We start from the raw sequence: 9,852 nt of genomic DNA, 5'->3' as shown, positions 1-9,852 counted from the left end.
TCTAATTGGCAAACATGGACTCATTCCTGCAGAAGTGGCAATTCTTCCACTGGAAAGAATCCTTYGGAAGATACTAGCAGTGCCTACTATTACAGTACATTTTCCCCAAAGTATCCCAAAGAATAACTACATGCACATGTATTTAGCTGCATGACTGATGTAGAAACTGGTAACCAAGGCATAGCTGTAGAAAAAATCTTCCAGGGACAAGTATYACCCAGGTAAACTTCTTGGCAGCAGCAAGATTGTTGAGAAATGTACCTGAATCCAAGGATTTGTAAGAAACCTCTGCCAAAATCTTTCAGCTTGAATGAGTAGCTATTAATTTATAAGAACTGATCTCTCTAAAGATCCAAAAGAGACACAAAATGTTCCTTGTCATTGAATACTCAACTCCAGATATTCTGAGGTCTCCCTTCTTTCAGCTATTTGCAAGAATAACTTTATAACTTCATACTGAAACCATTGGCTATATTCAGACTCAAATGTAATTGAAAATATGGTCTAGAYTGCAGTAACATTTAGTTTTATTTCACAGCAGGCACTGGAGTACATGGAGCCTTAGGGAGTACAGGGAGTTGGACTTACATGAACTGGTTTCAAAACACCCGTGGCCAATGCGTGCGTAAGGTTGCCCTGCTACTCAAATTTAATTAGCAGCTTATCACATCTGGAGAAAGAAAACAGTTCACTCCCATGGCACATTGTTTCTATATTGCTGCTAGTAGTGAAAGGTAACAATTGCTTAGCATAGTGAAGACTGAGGAACTCCTCAGCCACTGAACAAAGCCAAGCAACAAGGCACCAAATGGTAGATGCAAATCACCACAGGCCTTGAAGAGGCTGTGCTATCCACAGCTTTCCATACCTCTTTAGATCTGCTGGCTGCTGCGGGGGGGGGGGGGTCAATGGGACTGTGAACCCTAACCTAATCCCTTTTTCCTCCTCTTGGAAGGAACAGCTGCTAACCAAACGCAATCCCTACACATTGTGTTAATGTAAGCACAGCAACAATTTCCAGTCCTTGGTCAGGTGTACATAACAGAGCTATTTTGCCTCTTTCCCTCTGTGCAGAATTCATAGCACTCGCTTATTTGTATCTGTGTCAATAAAAATACGGTTTCATTTTCACAGTTGGTGACCATAAGAATAAATACGGCTTTCCAGACAGCTTTTCCTTGACCTCTCTGCATGGGTGATTTGCCTTGTCCATTTCTGTTTTTCTTATACCTTTTTTATCCCAGAAAGGAAATCATATTCACAGCTGAACGGAAGGAGGCAAGAGCCACCAGTGAACAGGTGAAAAAGAAAGCTGGAAAAGCAAGAGATTCATCTGCAGAATTTCCTCTCAAATAACAAGTGGTCCTAAAGATAAGACTCTGGTAAGCCTAAAGAACATTTTTTAAATTAAAGTTTTAGTTCATTTCCAGACACTTTTTTTGTGGTACAAAATATTACTGCCAAAAACTAATCACCTGTAAGGGTATATACTACATTACTCTGTGAAATAATAAGCCCCCTCAAACCCTCAAGGTTCAGGATGTACATTAGTATCACCTTGGGAGGTGCCAGTATTGATCCCAAAACCCAACTCAGCAAGAGACAACCATGATTACATCTAAACAGAATATTTTTATATGAAAAAACAGAACAAAGCTAGGCTGAAATATGCTCTGTGCTTCATCTCTCAATAGTAGTGGGTTTTCACCAAGTATGCCACAACTGACACCACTACCTACTTTAAAAAGATGCTTTTATTTTAGCCTTATTCTTTAGACTGGAAGTTCACTGGAGCAGAGTCAACTTTATGCAAGAAGTATGCCTGATGCTTGCTGTTGAGTGGTTCCCCCATGCTACCATAATACAAATAATAAACCATCATTTCTAAGATCAGGCAGTTCTAATAATGGTAACGTGCTTTACTTTTCAAATACATTTCAAACTCCAATACACAGATATGCACAAGCTAAATTCTCAACAAAAACAACAATCTAGGTAAAAGGTTCTGAGGCCTTTAAACTAGAAAAAGTATCAGAGGTTGGAAGGGACCTCTGGAGATTTAGTCCAACCCTCAAACGAGTGGCCGGCACAGGGATCAAACCCACAACCTCGGTATTATTAGCACCATGCTCTAAACAGCTGAGCTAAACCTAACCCTCAAAAATGTAATTTAACTTCCATTTTCCAAAGAAAAATGCTAACTACGGTACCTGCTGTGCAAATGCCTTTCATAATTATGCTGTGTATCACCTTCAGCACTTTTTTTTTTTTTAAGCAAAACCGCACCTATCACCCCTTTGCCAGAACTGACAGTAAACCCAGCCTCCCATGGCTGAAATGCCAGTAAACTGAGGGCAGCACCCGCAGACACCTGGTTTTCACCTTAAACACCTACACGCAGGTAACAACAGCGAGCGCGCTCTGCCGTGACCAACGGAGAGAAAATGGCCGTCGGCAGAGAGCGCCGGGCCGGCCGCAGCGCGCCCCTCCGCCCTCCCGCCACCCGGGGCCGGGCCGTGCTCGGGGGCAGCGTTGAGGAGGGCCGCGACAGGCTCCCGCCACTAACGACCCTTCCGCCTCACGGCAACGCGAGCGACGCCGCGCAGCGGGACAACGCGCAGGCGCGGGGCAGGCCCCGCCCCTCCCGGCCCCACCCGCCAATCGGCGGCGCCCGGGCCCGGCGCTGCGCCGCGCCGCGCCCTCCCGCACCGACACGAGCGGTGCCGGGGCAGCCGGTCCGCGCGCGCAGGTGAGAGCCGGGCCGGGCCGGGCCGGGCCCTTCCCTGCCGCGCCGAGCGACTGGCTCCCGAGGGCCCGGCTCGGGCCGGGCCGGAGCGGCCTGTGGAGGCGCGGCTGGGCGGGTGCGGGCAGGAGGGGGGAACGTGAGGTGACGCTGCTCTTATGTCGGAGAAGCCTCCTGCCAGCGGGCTGCTGCAGGCCCGCAGCTGTGCCAAGGTGTTGTGCTGCTCGCTGGCTCTGCATGGCCTGGTTCAGCTGTGGCATTGCGGGACTTGCATGCTTTTGCCTCTCAGTAACTCCCGAGATGCATTTACTGGGAAGAACAGACCCAGCGTAAACCCATGTGTGCTTAGCACAGCTTTAAGCCAGCCACTTTAAAGTCAGGCCTACAGTTAACCTAGTTATTCTTTCTTAATGTTTCTATGTAGTTAAGGCCTAGTTTTGTATATATTATTAGAATTAGGAGAGCTAACGTACAGAGCAAGGCCCCAAATGTGTACAGTACTTGGAGGTTCCTGAATAAACAGTAATTTTTAAGGTTGATTGTCTTGAATTGTGTTTGGTAGATAATGAAATCTCTTGATTTCTGCAACGGAGAGAGAAATGTTCTCCACAAGCGCAACAATTTCTGATTGAACAGAATTACCTGCTTATTTTGAGAGACACTAGTCATCAACAGAGTACCRGTTCATTAAATAGCTTAACTTCTGTCAGTGTTGAAGTGACAACCACTGTGTCTGGGCTCTTTGGTGTACCTATATATTAATCTGTGATCAACAAATGTATATAAAGGCAAGCTGTCAATATTTTGAAGTTACAAGTTAATTTAGGATAGTAGGGGCTGAAGAACTTTTCAGTGCCTGACTATGGGGTAGCAGAAGATAAATGCATGAGGTAAACAAAAGGTAATACTGGAAGGAGCAAATTGAACTGTTTATTTTTTTTTCTTTCCAATGTTAGATTTACTCATTCAGGATAAAGACCTTGTGTCCGTGTGGGTAGTTTTTATGAAGCAGTCAGAAATTCACAAGCTTAAGTTGTGCAAGGAATGAAAAAGAGAGTAAGGTTGAAAATGTAATGCGTGATGTAGTCCTCAATTTAAGCATCTTGTTTGGCTTTAATTATCCTATATCAAAGATTCAGTTATGACAGTAACTTAATTTTTCTGGTCAGACACCTGCTTGAATTTGACCTGAAATCTTTTTCTATCATAATTGGGGAAATAGTATCAAAACAGGGCTGGAAGAGAGATCATTCATCTGCCCCTTTTATCCCCAAAAGGCAGGATATATACTTAAGCCTGTAGCTATATATGAACCTTCATATTTCTAACTGTCTGTGAACTAAGGGATATGAAAGGAACTAATGGGAGGCAGGGCACAGGAAACTAAGAGAGATTTTTTTCACATGAAATGTAGTTAATCTGCGGAACTGTTGTGAGAATATTGTGGATACTAATCATTTATGTGCGTACAAAGAAAATCAAACTTAAGAAAATTCCGCTGAGGATGGCTAAATACAAGATATCAAGATGTCTTTGAACTGCAGGTTGTTGGAGACTGGGGAAGTGTCCTGGATAAATATTACTACTTGTTTGTCCTGTCTTTGTTGCTTAGCTGAAGGACAAGATACTAAGCTGATAGCCCTTTCTGGCCTGCTATAATGATTTCTTATGTTAAGTGGTCTACCTGTCCTTACTGTTAGAGAACTTCTTTGTGATGCATATTCTAAATATTCCTAGCTGGAATTTACATCATTGTTTCTCATCCATCTTAGTATGGAAAATAGTTTAATTTCTTGTTGACTTTTCCTATATTTGAAAATTTCTTGTGTTGAGAGAGGAGATGGAAGAAAAACTCTGTAATTCCAGTTCTCTGAGCTTTGACTGATCAATAAGTCTTTTTTATGTCCTTCTAATAAGCAAAACACAATTAGACATTTAGCCCAATTTATAAAGAAAATGTATGCTCTAACTCAGTTACTGTCTATCATTTTTGTGGTGGTTGCATAGCATTCTTCTCAACAGAAGAGTACCATATGAGCTATTGCATTTAGCTAGGTCTATTGCCTTATCTAAATCGCTGTGGATGGTGTATGTGCTGGCATCAGAGAGTGATACCACTTTTCACTCCTGACAGCCTTCCAGACCTACATGTGTGGAAGGAAGTGGCTTTTTTTGCAGTTCGTAACTAAGGTAGAGTTGAAGAGCCTGTTAGTATTTGATAACTTGTGCCTTGAAACAACCAGATCTAAATCCTGTTACCCATTATGCAAGTCTGACACTTGCAGTATATCTATATGTTTGGAGCTGTCTCATATTTTTATAGCGTAGAAATCTAAAATCTAATGTATGTAGATTTGGTTGAATAAACACAGAAAGTAGACTTTCTGTGTGGGAAAATACTAGTTTTGCAATTACTTCTCAGGAAATAATTCAGCTTGAGTAAAAGTTTCTTCTAATGAAGTACTTTGGCATATCTGATATGAAAAGTAATAGAAAATCACACTTTTTTTGCTGATCACACCTTGTGATGCTTTCTGTTGTGTTTTACAAAATACTTATTAAAACATTAACCTGATACTGATCCACATAATTAATTCATAGGCCAGCTGAAAACTGAGATCATGTAAATATTGTATTTAAATAAATCAGTTAAAACACATTAAAAAATTTTGCACTAGAAAGACAAAAGCTTAGATGTTGAACAGCCTTTTTCGAAACTCAAAATTGTTTTGAGCATTTACATTTTGTATGATATTTACATAATGTATGGTTTTTCTTGTACATTAAAATAACAAAAAGACTGTTATTTGTCTGCTTGGTTCTGCAGCACTAGCTATATCCATAATATAAGCTGATGGACGCAAGGCATCTCCAGTCCTGCATGTTGGTGTGGTTATACAGCTCTGCATCTTCTGATTAAGTTCTATTGCAAAGATAACGTCCTAGCACACACCTAGTAGTGCGCTGCATGGTTTTGGAAAAGGAGGTGGTTGAAGCCTGCCAAGCTTAGAGCAAAGAAGAAACATGAAAATATCTACAGCTGTATGCACATTGCATAAGTTGGTGCCTCCTCCAGCCTCTCTTGATAGCTGTATCTCTTGAATTCAAGTCTTCCCTGTCTGTGCATCCCTTTTCTCCCCATTCCAAAAGTACAAGAAACTTGATACTTTGTTATTAATTATATGCATTGCTTTTACACCAGTTTCACACCAGTAAAGTAAAATTGTTGAGACATGAGTAAGCAAACAGGTCCTAAGTGTTTTCTCTTCTTGGGGAGAAAATAGTCCAGAAAACTTGAAATTGTCTGAAAGCACCTAGTCTTTTTGAGGCATTTTTTTACATTAGCTGATTTTCTGTAAAGTTTTTATCTCACTGGAAAGTCAGGGTTTGCCAAATATTTTTAATGCTATGTTATTGCTGGGGGGGAGGGGTGATAATTCTTGGCAGTTTTATCCAGAAGTAAGCTGTTCCCTTCTCCCCCATGCTTGTGGAACAATATTATTTCAGGAGTACTGTTAGTCTCCATTATTGTTTAAAATATGGAGACGCTGCTGTCTGTAATATTGCTTCATGAAATGTGTAATAGGTGAATGCAAAACCTCTGTGGTTTCCTCTGGAAAGCAGAGTGTGCTTTCTTGTTCAACTGAAATGCCAGAAGCATTTGGCTCTGCTTTGCAGCTCTTGCCTACACCACCCATGAAATAGTACCCGTGAAATCCCAGAAGAGGTACCCAATACAATAGATATTAATTTGCATAAGAGGCTGTTTTCTAATTATGAACAGTTTAGGTGTCCAGGGACTTTTGATTAGTGACGAATTGAAACTAGGGAAGAATATGAATAGCTTGAAGGAAGGAGGACAAAAATGAGAAAATTACAATGGAAATTGACAGGAATAAGATGAAAGCAATCTTCTTAAAGTATCCTGTCTAAAGCATAGTGGAGAGAAAGCAATTTTGGGCCCAGTAATAAGGAATCATATGTTCATTAAGAAGAATTACAAATAATTAGTTACTATTAAAACAAGGAAGACAGAATTCTTTCCCGGAGAGYATCTAGGAGAGAAGAACAGGGAATATGTAGAGATAAGTCTACATTCCTTACTCTAAGGAAATCACCAGAGATTTGCTGGTGAAAACTGCAGTTTTAAGATTTTATTATATTTTAAAATTCATTTTATGTAAATATAAGCTCACAGAAAACATAAATTTAAGAAAAGGAGCAAACCAGGCAAACCAGGGTTAGTATTCCATATGATACGTACAAGCTATGGAGAAAACCAAGCAACACCAGCATCTTAAGCACCAAATTCCAGAGCTGTCTTTAAACCTTTTTTGGCAGAGGTATTGCTTAAATTTCTGATGTATTGATTAATTTTCTGCCTTAGTGGGAGGGAATCATGGTTTCATCTATGTCAGGTTATAAAAATGTAGAGGGGTTTTTAGTTCTTTTCAACTTGTGCAGCCTTATTTATATTATTTTACTTTCTACATCAAGCCTGATTGAATTTAGAGGACCTATTCTGCAGCACAAGCAAATGCTGTACATAGGTTTAAGAAAGGGTTAGGTAGTCTTTATTCCAAATTGAAATTTTAAGTAGAGTTGTTAGATTTTTGTATGTTGAAGCCTGAGACAGTCATAGACAGATAAATTGCTCATGAATAGTTTTACATATGTGTAGTAAATTGGATGGGTTGGGCCAGTCTAGTCTTAGCTGCCAGATGTCCAGAAAACCAACAGTATTCTGTGAAAATACAAGAAAAGCTGTGACTGTGTTTCATTTCCTATTCGTATAGGATTTGACTGTGTAATAATGCAGAACACCCAAAGCTTCTAATCACAGGAGAAATTTGTGCAAGTTAACTCATGAGAATTTTGCTAATTTATTCCAGTCATGGAGGATAAATATGGAAGTGGTTAGACTTTTCTTTTCCATTTAGTGTGACCGTTTTGTACCATCTTGTCATTAAAGCATAATCCAGTGATGATTATTGTATCTYTAAAAATGCGTTTTTGTAAGTCTGCACTGCAAAGCAGTGTGCAATGGAGAAGATGTGTATCAGGACAATTCAATGATTATCTGTGGTTTCACCATGTTATTAACAGAAGGTGTAAGCTGAATCTACTTTCTTTTGTTCCTATTTTACAAATGTGCATATAATCTTATTTTGATGAGACAGCATCTGTGTGTGTTCATGTCGTCATGTTTATAATCAACTTTGAATACTAGAGCTGTACTTCTGTTAGTTACAGAAAGTTAGCATTTTGAGCTATTCTTACTATTTTAACTCAGAATGGTGACGTTCTTCAAAATAGTTAGCATGTTTAAATTGTGGTCTAGAGAGGCTGTTCCTGCGACTCACATGGCTTTTAATTATTTCGGATGCTGGCTTTGTTCTGTCCCTCTTGATAAGACTGCTAACTAGTCCACTTTCCTCTGTGTGTGTTTGGACTTCAGATGTTCAGGCAGTGGTAGATTGCAGCTCCAGGAGCAGATGGGGCAATTTAATAATTTTCCAAAAGAAATAGAGAGGGAACTCCTCTTTTTTTTTTTCTCTCTCTTTTTTTTTTTTCTCTTTTTTTTTTCCTTTTTTCCTTTTTTTTTTCTTCTTGCTTCTGATTGTTTGGTTCTGCTGCCTTCTCATGGCAGCCCTGGCCCTTGTCAGAGCCTTTTCTGAATTGCCTTAACTTGCTAGCTCAGTGGAGAACTACCTGCTCTTTGGGAGAAAGCAGAAGTTAGTGTTCTGCCAAATTTAGGCAGCTGAGGTGGCCTGAAGAAGTGTCTGAGTGCCAAAGCTGACAAAAGGTTAGTGAAAGGGGTAGGAGAAAGAATAGGGGAAGCTGGCCCTCTGCTCTGCTGGCAGTGGTGAGCTGTGAGATATCCTCTGCCTGTGTAACTGCACTGTCTGATCATAAACTCAAACTATATCACATTGAAGAGGTTGGAGAGAAATATTTTACTTGATTGAGTATTATCTGGAGACCAAAACTTGGCTTTTTTTGTTTTTGTTTTTTTTTCCAGAAGTTGTTCTCTTTCTGTGTTTTTTTCTATCCCCCATACTTTTTTGGTTGTTTTATATATATGTGTATGTATGTAATATGTATGTGCATMTATCTATCTATATATGCATACACATGCCCACACACAAATATATATTGCTCCCACCCCAAGAAGACCAAATAGTCAGCTCTCCAGTCAGTTCATGGAATAATTAAGTTACAGAGGACTTTGTTAATGCTAACATTGGAGAGAAATTGGAGAGAAAAAAAAGTGCATTAAAAATAGTACTAGGCCAGAACTGAGGCATTATAGCTCTGTCAGTTCTGTCTCTGGTTTCCCTTGCAAAGAGCTTGATTGAAATTAGTTATCTTAACTGCTGATAATCTTGATAAAAGAATGACAAATCTGTATCACAAAAGATAAGCATCTCCTATGTTATGAGTTCTGAACTGGAACAATGTTTAGACATATTTGTTGATAAGAATTGCCTTAGTTTTCTAATAGTTTTACTTGAAATAGTTAAATAGCTTAAGAACCATTCTGGCACTGCAGACAAGGAAGGAGCAGAGCCTTTAGCAGTGTTGMTGCAAACACAGGGCACCCATGTGATTCTGTAAGCCATTAAACAGCTACCCCACAGATTCTTTTCATATTTCATTATAAGATTCTGTTTTTGTAAATATAAAAACTGCTTAGGTGCTGATAGATCTCTTATTTGTTTATTAAGATTGTGCATCTGTTGATCAGTGTCGTGTTTTGCTTTTGCTGGATATTCTAGTGTATAACACTGTGTTATTCTCTGTCAGCTATATCTTGCTTTAAAAAGAAAAAACACAGCAGCTTAAAATCTCTGTGCAAAAATACAAATATTTTCAATAAGAAGAAAATCAATTGCTCAGAATCAGTTTTAATGTGCAAAAGTGTTCAACTTTTAGAATTTGTCTCTCAGTTCATGGGTGTTATGCAACTGGAAAAAAGTGGTTTCATGAGTATGACTAACTTTTTTAACTTATTAAAATAATACATTGCATCTCATTATAGGTATGCAAGGCTTGTTACACTGTGCATTTTATTTAGAGCTCACTGTGCCAAAAATATAAAATAAATC

Source organism: Rhea americana, unplaced genomic scaffold, assembly GCF_003343005.1.
Source record: "Rhea americana isolate MKP2758 unplaced genomic scaffold, rheAme1 scaffold_66, whole genome shotgun sequence".
NCBI lineage: Eukaryota > Metazoa > Chordata > Aves > Rheiformes > Rheidae > Rhea > Rhea americana.
The sequence above is the reverse complement of the archived record's forward strand: the minus strand, read 5'-3'. Positions refer to the sequence as shown.